Source organism: Adiantum capillus-veneris, chromosome 14 (genome assembly GCF_014529385.1).
Source record: "Adiantum capillus-veneris isolate H3 chromosome 14, ASM1452938v2, whole genome shotgun sequence".
Lineage (NCBI taxonomy): Eukaryota > Viridiplantae > Streptophyta > Polypodiopsida > Polypodiales > Pteridaceae > Adiantum > Adiantum capillus-veneris.
In genome coordinates this window covers 72,059,417-72,073,572 of record NC_140944.1, presented here as the reverse complement: position 1 = coordinate 72,073,572, position 14,156 = coordinate 72,059,417, and positions in this window count along the sequence as shown.

Here is a 14,156-nt window from a genome sequence, read left to right as displayed (position 1 = left end):
ATAGGGACAAAATCATCTATCTAGAAATGCGTTGTGCTAACGTATGCTCTTAGAAGATCCTTTAGCACAAGATTACTCTTTGTAATCTGCCTATCCCCTTGGATAACTGACAGTACTGAGGTGTGTTTTACTCACGGTTTACAGACATTCGTCCCAGATGACTGGTAAATGGGAAATCACATTAGTGTTTAACATTGGTGAAGAATCAACAATGTCCGAAATAACCATCGTGGTTAACTTGAAAAAATCCACAAACGCCCAAACCGAGCCATGACCTCTATTGGTGATTAGTGAATGCAAAAGTAATCTCATAGAGATAGTGCACATAGAGTGCAAAATGCTTCATAAGCAACAATCTGTGGAATATGCATGCCGTTCCAAATCAGCCCTTGCTAAACACTAGGGCCCATAACACCTAGTGGCATGCATTTAGCAAAAATTAACCGAACCTGTATATCCATAATGATGCTTGCCAATACTTATGGCAAATGTGATGCGCCGAGCACGCAATAAAAGGAATGTAAATAGTTCTGAAAAGAAACTAAATACTTTTAGTTGCAGTCTTTTGCAAGCCTTGCTGAAACGTCTGAATTACAATAAAAGGTGAAACATTGATCACTTCTAGATACAGACAATGAAACTTTTTCATTAACAACTTATAGCCTTGCTATATGTATAAACAACCATCTGTAATGTTGTTTAGCAGTACTTGTACCTTAACAAGTCATTCTAAGTATCCGACAATTTCTGGCCACGAAATTGCTCTTGATACGTTGTGCTAAAAATGGTCTAGAAAACAGATATGACCAGCACCTAGGGACTTTGTCGTGACACATAATTGAAAATAGGGGGCGCCAGTGTCAGTCCCAGAGACTCATATTCTCCACATGTGGAATATGTCTCAACTAAGGATGTCTAAAAAAAGAACATCCTTCAAGTACAAGATGTACTTGTGTGTGGAGGTAACTGTAAACACTCTGCGACAAGAGTGAGAGGGACCCTCATTCATTGCTCCACATTGGCTAAACCAAACTCCTTGAGTTCCTAGACCATGTTGTATCCCATGTGACAACATGGGATACAACATGTGACAAATTGAACCCTACAAGTAGGTTCGTAACACCATAAGGCAGAAAGATAGATTGGACACTTGGCCCAAAATACTTTGTGTCGACATGCCCTTGGCATGGCTCTGTAACATTCAAGCGTACTTATACGTCTTGAAAAACCAAGCAACGCATACTAAAAATGGAATTACACCAAATCAATAGATGCGTACCTGGAGATTTGAACGTAATGTTCACTTACCCATATTCAAATGGAGAGGAGCACTCCCCTACCTGAAAAAACAAACAACGTTGCACTGGGAACCCTGTGTGTTGCCTTTGCAATACAAGCCCTTGGATTAGAATCTATGTAGTCAAATCCCTTGGTAAGACTCCTTGTAGAAACTGCTCAACTAGCAGATAACAGTAACCAACATAGTCAACCGTATACAGAATGATTGGAATCAACTTGCAAAGTGTGTTCGGTCGCTACCACGTGGTAGATTGTGGGAGTCTTTCCTTGAAAGGATAACTGGGAGAGATCAAATGTGATCCTCAATGCAGATCAAACTGTGATCCTTGGGGTGATGTAGTAATCACCCGCTGGGTCTTACCCCAAAACAGTATGTCCATAGACACTCCGTAGTGCTATAGAGAGAGCAGGAGACCCACACAAGTGAACTGCCGAGCTCTTATGGACAGTCATGGTGTCACAACTGATTGGTGCAGCGATACTTTGTGGTAGAGATCAGTTGTGAGTTGAAGATTAGCGAAAACTCAACTTGAGTGTCGCACTGAAAACATGTAGTGCATAAATGACACCCTAAACATCCGTAATGACATTTGTAATGACAAGACGCTTGCTTGTCAATTAACGTCAATGTGTACACCACTGCGTAGAGCTATTTGATCTTGAGAACAATCATCCACGGAATACCAACAAGTGGATCGTATCCTAGATTTAGCAATGGCCGGTAGCCAACGTGTGTGGTTGATAGCCCGTATGGCAATGAGTGTTCAATCGATAAACCGAGGAAATAAATGTGAATGGCACCTTGCCTAATGTGTAGCTGATAATTGTAGAGCATCGTGGCTCAGGAGAAAACATGAAACAAACTTCGTAGAAAATTTTCATGTTGTACCTTAGAAAAAGAGGTGAAGAACAAACAGAAGAGCATGCTGGGCTGAGGGACTTTCCTTAAATGTCTAGTTTGTGTGTGCCCAGAATGTGTGCTCTTAGACATCTTATGCCTGACTGCCAGCTTATCGTATAAGCATGCAACCATTTGACTGTATGGTGTTCGCATCAGAAGAGGGAACACAAGTCACAGCGTGACCATCTACCGTGTATGGGTTGTGAATCCATTAGAAGTTTTTAGGTTGTTTTGTGTGCCTTGATAGCAACCGAAAAGTATGGGAAACAATGCATAACTAATAGTGTCCTTGACAGAGTGATTTGGGAGAGCGTACTTTATACCATCTGGGTAGCATGCCTTGTATACAAAAAGGGAAGCCCGTGGCTACCGTGACAGCCGTTGAAGTCAACACCCTAAGTGCCTTGCACCCGTTAGACTGGTAGGGATTCGATGAGATGATATCCTGAATAATGTAGGTTCCCCAAACTTGGTTGCCAACTGCTCTTGTCGTCGAGGTAATCGGAGTACAAATTAGAAGCCTTATGCCATGTAAAATGGGCCAAGCATTTGGATTTTCATAATACTGTCCAAAGTAAATGCAAAGCGTGAGTTGTAGGACAAGTGTATCATATACACCCTAATTCAGTGAGCTTGCATGCATCTCAGAATTTTTTCAACAGATCATATAAGCCGAGATGATGTGACTGGTCGTACCAAAAATGACTGTGGTGGCAGAAAACAATTGGGGTTTAACAGTACCCAATTCAAAAAAAACGTACAATATGCTGAAAATTCCATATTGAAGTATGAGAAAATGGCTACGCATAACATATTCAAAAAATCCATATACCTACTGTGCCGTGCGCCAAAACCGGAGTTTATGTCAAAGCACAAACTCATGCATCATGCTGAAGTTTTTCGACATGTGGGCACTGCTTTTTTTGATGTGTTCCTAAGCAAATAAAGCATAATTTTTGACTTTTTGCACGTTGAAATTTGGATGGTGATAGGCGCTTCTTGACCACGTTGGTCGTGCCCCGATGTGTTCCGACAACTGAAGTATTGTGGTCATGTTGGACCTCTTTGGTCATAACTAGTAAATTGGCAACCCCCTGGGTTGCTGGCAAGTGGAGAGCTGATTCTGGTAGCAATCTGTAAATTAGTTGTGTAAGATTTTCTACTTCTGTAACCAAGATTTGAACCCTGACAGCGAGCTTGCGAAATCGGGCGTCAAAAACTTTCCAGTCCTGTCGAGTGACAAACTCCTTGGCATCTGGCAATTGACTGTCATCCTCTAAAATATCCAACACGCTCTGAGGAGGAATGGTTGATAAATGAGGAGACAGAGATTGATCACCTGGGTTTGCTCAGAATTTCATTATGAGGTCATCTCGATCACCGTTCGGCTTTGACAAAGTTCTGCGCAGGCCATTTTCGACTACATGGTCTCAGCGGGTGCAGATCCGACTCTACAAATTTGGGGTTTTCGGCCTACGACTGCAGGTGCTGAGGATATCGACACTCCCAATGTGTTGATTTGTGGCTGTCTACACATCGAAGGACGGCTCACAGTTCTTGGAGGTGTGTCACATACGACACGGGCGCATCTACACACGGACTGTAGGCGACATCCACTAGTTCATCAGGTAGCTTGTGTTTGCTGCTTGATATTCCAGATTTCATCCTGACATTGCAGGTACTTCCACATGGGATGTATTGTCAGAGATGATGTATGTCTGTTGAGGGTTTGCTAGTTGTGAGTCACGCAGCAAACAACCGCCGCAGCGGTTACAGCATACAGTGGGAAATTTGTGGATGTATGACTTTGTGGGAAGTCTATGTACTGTCAGATTTACTGCAGCCTTTGTTGAGGGTCGAGTGAGGTTTTATTGAGCTGGGGGATTCTCAAATGTTGAGATTCTTTCGGTGATAGAGGTCTTGGAGCGATCCCTCGAGCACCCTTAGATAGGCAGCTAGGATGTATTGACTGTGAGTTAGACAGTTGGGATTGCATCTTTGCTTTACTGCCGTTGAGGCATTGTCGCAGTCTATGCTTATAGGAAAGTGACAGGACAGTGAGAGACAGTACAGGTGCAGGACAGGTTTACCCGCAGCTTACAGTGTCAGAGAGACAGTGTTTTTTGAGCTGTTTTTGGTCTGTTTTTAGTACACCAGAGCCATTTTACAAAGGAGACTCTGCCAAAATTTCTGCAGAATCTGAAGCTTTCTTGGTTCATTTGACAGGTTGATATTGGTTCAGAGGTCAGTTTACAAGGGAAACTCTGCCGAATTTTTCCCAGAAAAGTAAACTACTGTGAAGCGTAGCTATGGCTGGATCACAGGACACTGCTCTTTACAATATCAAGAAGCTGGATGGAACCAATTTCCCATTGTGGAAGAAGCAGATTTGGCACGTGTTGGTACAAAAGAAGCAGATAAAACCTATAAAGCTCAAGGGGATAAAACCAGAAGATATGGACGAAGATGAATGGAGCGAAATGGATGAATTGGCACTTTCTACCATTATGCTGACTTTGGCAGAAAGCGTTTACTTCAATGTAGCAGACGAGATGTCGGCTTATCAAGCATGGTTAAAGCTGAGTGATCTTTATGAGAAGCAGAGTGCAGCTTCACAGGTATACTGGCTTAAGAAGCTTGTTGACTTGAAGATGAAAGAAGGGACACCTATGTCCAATCATCTGAATGAATTCAACACAATCTATAGTCAGTTGTCAGCTCAAGGTGTCAAGTTTGATGAACCTGTTAGAGCTATGTTCCTGTTGATCACATTGCCAAAAAATTGGGATACTTTTCGCATAGCTTTGAGTAATTCTGCACCTCCAGATGTTTTGAACATAGCACGTGTAGAAGGAAGTCTGCTTACTGAAGAAACCAATAGAAAGACAATGGACAAAGGCAAAGGAACAGCCTTAGTTGTCAGGGGAAGGACCAAAGAAAAGTACAAAGGTGGAAAGAGGAATCAGTCTCGTAGCAAGTCCCGCAGTGCTAAAGGCAAGAGTGACATAGAATGCTACCATTGTGGCAAGAAGGGTCACATGAAAAGAGACTGCAGAGAATGGAAAGCAGAAAAAGGCAAAGAGAAAGCTGAAGACCATGGTGAGAAGAACAAGTCCTCATTGAAGATTCAAGAAATAAATGTGACAAACACTGTTGCAGAGGATGACAGTCTAGTGTCAAGAGACATCTACTTCTTGAAGAATACAATGGACTCAGCTCTTCTTACAGCATCTGATGGAAATGCACTGAGTGACTGGATTATAGACTCAGGGGCATCACTTCATGTGTCTCCAAACAAGGAGTGGTTTACCTCTTATGTGACCACTAAAGATCATGTTCGGCTAGGCAATGGGCAGACATGTGAGATCTTAGGTGTTGGAGATGTTCAATTGAAGTTTCAGAATGGCTCTTCTTTCACGCTGAAGAATGTGAGACATGTTCCCGCAATTACAAAGAGCTTGATCAGCACAGGTTTACTTGATGATGCTGGCTACGTCACCACTTTTGGACAGAACATGTGGAAGATATCCAAGGGTTCTATGACAGTAGCACATGGAGTAAATTCTGGAGGACTTTACATGATTTATGTATCAAATGTCTCTAAAAATGTAATCAATGTAACCGAGCAGCCGAACGTTTCTTTGTGGCATAGCCAGTTAGGACATATGTCCAAGAAGGGAATGGAAATCTTGTCTCGTTTTGGTTATTTGCCTGGCTTTTCATTTAATGATTTTGAATTCTGTGAACATTGTCTGTATGGTAAGCAAACACAGCAGCCACATAAGCATAGAAGCAGTAGAAGAGATACACAGTTGGCACTTGTTCATAGTGATTTGTGTGGACCTATGCCTAACCTATCTCTAGGGGGAGCTTCTTACTTTATGACATTTATAGATGATTACTCGAGGAAAGTATGGGTTTACTTTCTCAAGCACAAGGATGAAGCGTTTAGTGTTTTCAAAACGTTTGTGACACTTGTGGAGAATCAGAGTGGCAAGAAGCTTAAATGCTTACGCACTGACAATGGTGGAGAGTATGTTTCAAAGGCCTTTCAGGACTTTTGTGAGTCAAAAGGTATAAAACGTGAACTTACTACTCCTTACAATCCTTCTCAAAATGGTGTTGCTGAGAGGATGAATAGGACCATACAAGAGAAGGTCAGAAGTATGTTGTCTAATGCATAGCTTCCAAATGGGTTTTGGGCTGAAGCTGTATCAACAGCTGTTCATCTTGTAAATAGATCTCCTAGAAAGGTTTTGCAGAAGGATTCAGTGCCAGAGATGGTATGGTCAGGCAAAATGCCCTCATGCAAGCATCTCAGAGTCTTTGGCTGTGAGGCATATACTCACGTTCCAAAGGAATTTAGGAACAAACTTGAGCCAAAGAGTAGAAAGTGCATCTTTCTAGGCTATGGTAATTCTGGTGAGATGGGGTACAGACTTTGGGATCCCGAATCCAAAAAGGTTGTCCGCAACAATGATGTTCACTTTAATGAATCCAAATATCATTCTAAACCAGAGAGGGTTGAGGAGATTAGAAGAGTTGTCTTCCAAGAAGATGGACCTGCACGTGCAAGACAAAATGTCAAGGCTCAAGAGGAGCAAGGACAGGATAGAGTGGAACCACAGGTTGTGGCTGAGCCTGAGCCACCTATTGTGCGTAGATCTAGACGTGTCACGCGACCTCCTGATAGGTTTGTTCCATCTATGAACTATGTCATGTTGACTGATTGCAATGAGCCTTCATGTTACAAGGAAGCAGTGCAAATGAAGGACTCCAGGAATTGGCAATTGGCCATGCAGTCAGAGATGACAGCTCTGCATAAAAACAAGACATGGAAGCTAGTTAAATTACCACCGGGCAAGAAGGCTCTACCTTGTAAATGGGTTTACAGGTATAAGATCACCGCTCATGATAGTCAGCCAAAGTACAAAGCAAGGCTTGTTGCCAAGGGCTTTAAGCAAGAACAAGGCATTGACTTTGATGAAGTCTTCTCTCCGGTGGTCAAGATGACTACATTGAGATGCTTTCTTGCATTGGTTGCCATATTAGATTTGGTGTTGCACCAAATGGATGTCAAGACAGCGTTCTTGCATGGTGATTTAGATGTGGAAATTTACATGCAGCAGCCAGAAGGGTTTGATGAGAAAGGAAAGGAAGATTGGGTATGCCAGTTGTTAAAGAGTCTTTATGGCTTAAAACAATCACCGAGGGCATGGTACCATAAATTCCACAAGTTTATGCTTTCTCAAGGCTACAAACGTAGTGAGTTCGATCATTGTCTATATACAAAGAAGGCTAAGGATGGTAGTTGGTTGATCCTTATTTTGTATGTGGATGACATGTTGATTGCTGGCAAGCACTTGGAAGAAATTTCAGCTTTGAAGTCAAAGATGGCAAAATCGTTTGACATGAAAGACATGGGTGAGGCAAGTCATATACTTGGTATGCGCATTGAGAGAGACAGATCAAAGAAGTTGATTTGGTTATCTCAAACAGAGTATATTGACAAGGTTTTGCAACATTTCAATATGGAGAAGGGAAAGGCATTGAGTGTTCCATTGCCACCATATGTGAAACTTAGCAAACAAGATTGTCCTGTGTCTGAGGAAGAACAGGCTGAAATGGATAAGATTCCATATCGTCTGCAGTGGGTAGTTTGATGTATGCAATGATTGCTACTCGCCCAGACATTGCATTTGCAGTGGGAGTAGTAAGTCAATACATGTCAAACCCAGGCAAGAAACATTGGGAGGCAGTGAAAGGAATATTGAGATACCTGAAAGCTACAAAGAGTATGCGTATATGCTATGGGAGTCAGGAGCTAAGTGTAAAGGGTTTTACAGACTCAGATTATGCAGGTGACTTAGACAACCAAAGGTCTACGTCAGGGTATGTCTTTACATTGGCTGGTGGAGCAGTATCATGGCGTTCTAGATTACAAGATTGTGTTACTCAGTCTACTATAGAGGCTGAATATGTTGCAGCATCAGAGGCATGCAAAGAATCAATTTGGCTTAATCGACTAGTAACAGATTTGGGAATCAAAGAAGAGATTCCTGTGTTATATTGTGATAGTCAAAGTGCTATACAATTGGCTCGCAATCCAGTTTATCACTTAAAGACAAAGCATGTGGATGTGAAGTATCATTTCATCAGGGAAATGCTCGAGGATAAGCAACTTCAGCTTGTCAGAGTTCACACCACAGAAAATCCTGCTGATCTACTTACAAAAGGACTTCCCTCAGAGAGCTTTGCGCATTTTCGCAAGCAGTTAGGTGTAGGGTAGTACATCACTTCTCTACATCTCTTGTATGTTAGCTTGTATAGTAGCTTCTCTCACACTTAAAGTACCACATTGGACCTTAAGTGGGAGGTTGTTGGGGTATAAATACCAATGTGGTCGCCCAGGTAAGTGGGCGGGCCGCCAGGTATGTACACATATTCTTTTGTAAAAACCTAATAAGAACTCACTATGCTCTACACATTACAGTAGAGCGAGTTCACCATATTGTCGTGCTCTTCTTCTCGCACTCTCTCTCGCGTCGCACTTCCGCTCGTACTCCTTCATAAGTGATGTGCTTGGCCTAATCTATAAGGTGGTTTACAGATAGGCTTTGCATCTTTAACTAGATCAATAGCATGATCTACTTCACCTCTTTTAGGAGGAAAACCTTTTGGCAGATCAACAGGAAAAACTTTTTTTAATTCCTCTAGCAAGAGTTTCAAATCACCTTCGACATTATTACAAGAAGACAAAGACGAGTAAGAAACCTAATCTTTCATTTCTACGTCAGATTCCTTATTTACAACAGATTGACACCAAAGAATATATACATCACAAGGACTCTTATTTACAAGATTCTGTAACTTAAGAGAACATATCAAAGGACCATTTTTTACATCATGCTTACCTTGTATAACAAATTTTTTACCTTCTTTTTCAAATTCATGTGAGTTTTGTTGGTAACTCCATTTCAAAGAAGGTCCTAGTTCCCAAAAGCATTCCCTTCCCAAAACCAAGTCTGCACGGTCCATATTCATGTAATTTTGAAGTCAAACACACTTTATACCCTCGTATCTCAATTTCCAAATTGGATACAAGAGTATCCCATAGCTTCTTGTCTTTGCCATGCATTATAGAGACAACATATTGGTGAGTACTTGGCTGTTGAGAAAGCTTTAGTTTCTTAACAAGAGAATAGTTTATAAAGTTGTGTGTGACAGAGTCATCTATCATGACCCTAACTCTTTTTCCATTTACAAATCCATGCATTTTCACCAACTCATGTGGACCAAAACTTAATTTCCACATGCTGGTTGACAAATAACAATGGTGCTCTTTGTCCTTACGTAACACTTCTATGAATTTATACTATTCATTACCATTTTTGGAAGTGTTTGGACTACATGGATTTGCCTAGCTTTATGACCCTTGCCAAGACCTTTGTATTTTTCCTCATCTTTTTCCCCTTTATTCTTAGGACAATTTCATTGATAATGATCAAATGACAACCAAGTAAAGCACAAGGTTTTCCTTTTAACCTTTGCAAAGTCCTCTTGGCTTAGTTTAGGTCCTGGTGTAACCCTCTTTTCAAACAGTGGTTTATCCTCCTCATTAAATGGGAATTTCCTTTTTCCTTTTAGAAAGGACTGTGATACCCTCATTCCTATAGACTTGGGGCCAATTTGAGTGGGATTAGAAGCTGTCAAAGCTAGCATATCTTCATAAATTTGTGCAAATTTAATTTCTTCTTCCAAAGTTTTAGATGCACTTCTTTTTACCTCTCACTTAAAATGTTTATCTAATCCCCGTTTAAACCCTCTTTCTTTGTGAAAGTCATCAATCCCCTGAAGCTTGATGATTATTTCTTTGTACTTTGCAATGTAAGTAAGCAAAGGCCTACCCAGTTGCATAGCCTTGTCCCAATCCTCCCAATTTATTTTTGGTTCATTTTCAAGGAAAGACTCTTTCACGAAAATACTCTCAAATTGAGCCCAATTTGCAGGAATCTTTTCAACGCCATGAGATTCATCCACCATTTGTAGTCTTTTGGCCCCAATGATAGACTACCCTCAAGGGGTCTGTACTCAGGTGGGGTGTCCTTTTACCTATGTAGGTCTTCCCATTTTTGCAAGAAAATATAAATAGCATCTTTGTTTCTATCCTTTTCTTCACCATTAAATTAAGGAGGTTTCATATCTTTGAGGACAAGGCTTTCTCTACATCTCTATGTATAGCTCCCTCGTCCCTAGATGTGGAAGCGACATTTGGATTATATGGCACAAAAGATTGTGTCATGATCTGTTTTTCCTTCTGCTTGCATATACTCAGTCAATTTGGTCATTTGGTCTTTAAGGCCATCTCGAGCAGCAAAAAAAGTCTATAATTGTAATTCTATATTTTCTACTATGTGCACTATCAACTCATGTTTCTCATGAGATGGCACATCCCACTCTTCGCCTATGTCCTCAATCCTATACATATTTTGGTCTTGATTGGTGTCGGTCTCACGTTGCTTTTGGTTTTGTTCTTAATCCATTTTGTAAGCTTAAGAAAAAAAAAGGCAACTCACTTAAACTTTGAAAAAAGACAGAAAAAGATATGCTAAGAAGGTATGCACAAATGCACAAGAACACTTCCTAAAGTGTACAAAAGATGGCTTTGATGAAGAGTGTTGATAACAACTTGGGCAATTCTGATGGCCACACAAAAATGGTCAAGTATAACTAAGGTAATCGACCTTTTACAATTTTGTCTCTTCGTTTCAAGCCGTCTCCTAATCCAATTTTATCTACAGAGCTAAGTGGCCTATTCTAGTTGCAGCCAAGTGTGCTCCTACTTTGTGTGACCAATAAGTAAATATGCGTTCCTTAGTGGGAACAAGCCTTTAAATTAGCATGCGTCTAAGAAAAAAAAAATGGTAGCGGCTTTGAGAGCTAAACCATAGTGGTGTCGGCCAGGGGCTTCCTAGTATGAAGCATGCAAGGATGAGGTCGATTGCGAGCTTCTATCACAAGAAGTTTTGGAAAAATTCTCACAATAATTCCCACATTGTGACTTACCTCAACATCATTAGACTTTGTAAGGGAGGCACTGCATACCTAGCTAGGTACGACTAGGGGCAGGGGATCACCGGCTCGCGGCGGTCCCCTCCCCCAGTTATACCTAGCTAGGTATGCGGTGCCTCTCGATCAGAAGCTCATGATGTTATGTATTGTATGAAAAACACTCAAAAAGACTCCGTTTTCCTACATGAGAAAATGTTTAAATCTTCTGTGTATGCTAATTCCATTTCTGACCAAAGTAGGGAATGGACTACATGCTTGCCAACCTAGGCTTGACGAGCTACTCCAGCCAGTGAGATGGAGCAAAGGAGAAAATCTTGACAAGTTTAGCATGTTGTATAACGAGCTGATAGTGAGCTGGATATCGACAGGAGTGTGCCAAGAATGCATATGGACAACTTGCGGGAAAAATCCAACAAAGTCTCCTCTGTTTGGAGGTCAAAATCTCAAGAAAAACTAAACCAAAAATAGCGCATTAACCAACAAAGTGTAATCAATAGGCATAACTTGGCATGAATTGCTCTAATAAACTATTGGGATGACTGCCAACTTGGCGTCAAAGCACCTATACCCATTTATACAAAGCCTATGGTCATGCCACAAAAGGGATCTCCACCAACCTAATCCACCTCACACTGGTGGGTAGCCCGACCCCTAGTGCTCAGCTGCAAAAGACCTCACATAACAACCCTCACAAAAGGCTACACAGACTCAAAGACTAGCCACACTTTTTGAAAGAGCTCTTCCAAATCGAGTCTCAAAAACGATTGGGATTGCCAACAAAAAGCCAATAATAGCTCCACAATGTCGTACCAAAGGTAGTATTTGCAACTCAGCGTACATGTAGCAGTTGTCATGGCTAGTGTAGTAGGATCTGTGCACAAACAAGCACCAAAATAATGCAAGCAATTTGTACTAACACCTCTCCCTACGAGGAGTGAAAATCTCTCTCAATGGAGCAAAATAGCACCACAAATGCTAATCATGCATAAACTAATGCATAAGGCGGGATAGTCCGTTTAGATTTGTAGCCTTTCCAAAGTTCCTTTTTACCAAACAAGTTGAAGAGTTCCTTAATTAAATCACATCCTCCTCCCTTATCTGATCCCTTCATGGATCCATTTTCCTTCATTAGTCACCATTCATCATGCATACTATTTAGGTAAATATGATCTCCAATCACCTATGGTTAAAGAGAGTGCTTTTTACTTTCTCTATGAAATATTAGTCTGATAACCTAAGAAACTTGAAATAACAAAACTTGAAATATTTAGATAATTATGACCTCCAGTCACCTATAGTTAAAGAGAGTGCTTTCTACTTTTTCTATGCCATATTAGTGTGGTAGTCTAAGAAAATTGAAATAACAGAACTTGAAATAACATCGCGGTTATATGTTTGCAACATGGTTAGTTATGATCAATAATGAACCATAATTTGAAGGAAACGACAAAATTAAGAAGTTATTTCTTATTTCAAAGCAACCAAGGGAAAGGCTTGCTTATTGAAACATAAGAGCTTAATCATGAATTCAAGTAAGCATGAAAGGTAAATCACTTTCAACCAAGTGAAATATAATAATAATCAATATATAATTCTCCTAAATGATTTTCTCATATTAAACTGATCATTTAATGTGGGGAAGTGCAGGGGAGAAAAAGCTAGAATATTGGTTAAGCTAGCAGACCGGCCACAGTAGGGATCCAAAGGAGGGAAAATAGGGATCCAAAGGGGGGGCCATCTGCAAAAGATCCATGTGCAACAATGGGCTAAAAAGACCCTAAGGTTCAGCCCATTAAGACTTCCAAAATGCTAAGGTTCCAAAATTCAAAGGTTGTGTCCAAAGGGTTAAATCTTAGGGGGAATTGGATGCTTTGTGTGCTCTCCAAAGTCAATGCACATCCCTACATGGGAGGGGGCGAGCCCTTCTTCTAGGGGATGAGAGAGAAAGCCACACACACACACACAAGCCCCTTTACACAAAGGGAATTAGGGACACATGTCAGCTCCCTAGCTCAGATGCCCACAAGGTGTGCCCAATTCCTATTGGATGACCCTTGAAGTGGACCAATGAGAATTAAGCTAGAGTAAATCTAGTTTAATTAATTTAAAAACATTTAATAAAAGAAACCAATAAGAATTAAGTCTCCTAGAAGACTATTGGCCAAGGAGGTTGCAGGAAGAGCAAATAGCAAGGGGGCTTGCCCAAGAGAGAGAGGGGGATGATTTTTACTTGGCATTATCACACACACACTCACACAATCTCATGTGTGAATAAAGAGAAGACTATCTCTTCCCAAGCTTTAATGGAGAACTCATCACCTACTCCAAGCTTGTGAGATAGAAGCCTACATCAATACTCTCTTGGCATGTGGATGCAAATCCAACCAAGAGCCAAGCTTCAATGCATGCTCATCTCCTCTACCAAGCTAATTACTAAGCTAAGCTATGCTAATATGAGTGATTATGTGAGGAGATGTACATCTTTCTCGTAAGATATTCCTTCTTCCTCTCAATCTACTCTCATACCATGCTAGCTCTCACCATCTTCAAAGGTGTGTGAGGTCTTGGGTCTGAGAACGGGGATAATTCAAGTTTTGTTTGTTAAGTGTTATGCTTTTTTTTGCTCTCTCCACCCAAGCACTCTTGTAATTCTCATTAGGAATCTATTCTAATGAAATGCCCACTACGTTCATGCTAATTTCCGCTACACATAAGTTATTAGGCCATTAAATGTTACATTGGTATCAGAGCACAAGGTTTCTCTTTTCTTGCTCAAGAAGGGAGGTCCTCAAGCTAGCTACAAATGGTTGGTATTATTAATTGCCTTTGAGTAAGTAGAATAGGGATTTTTCAGCCTTGCAGTGCGCCTGCCTTTGTGCAGTTA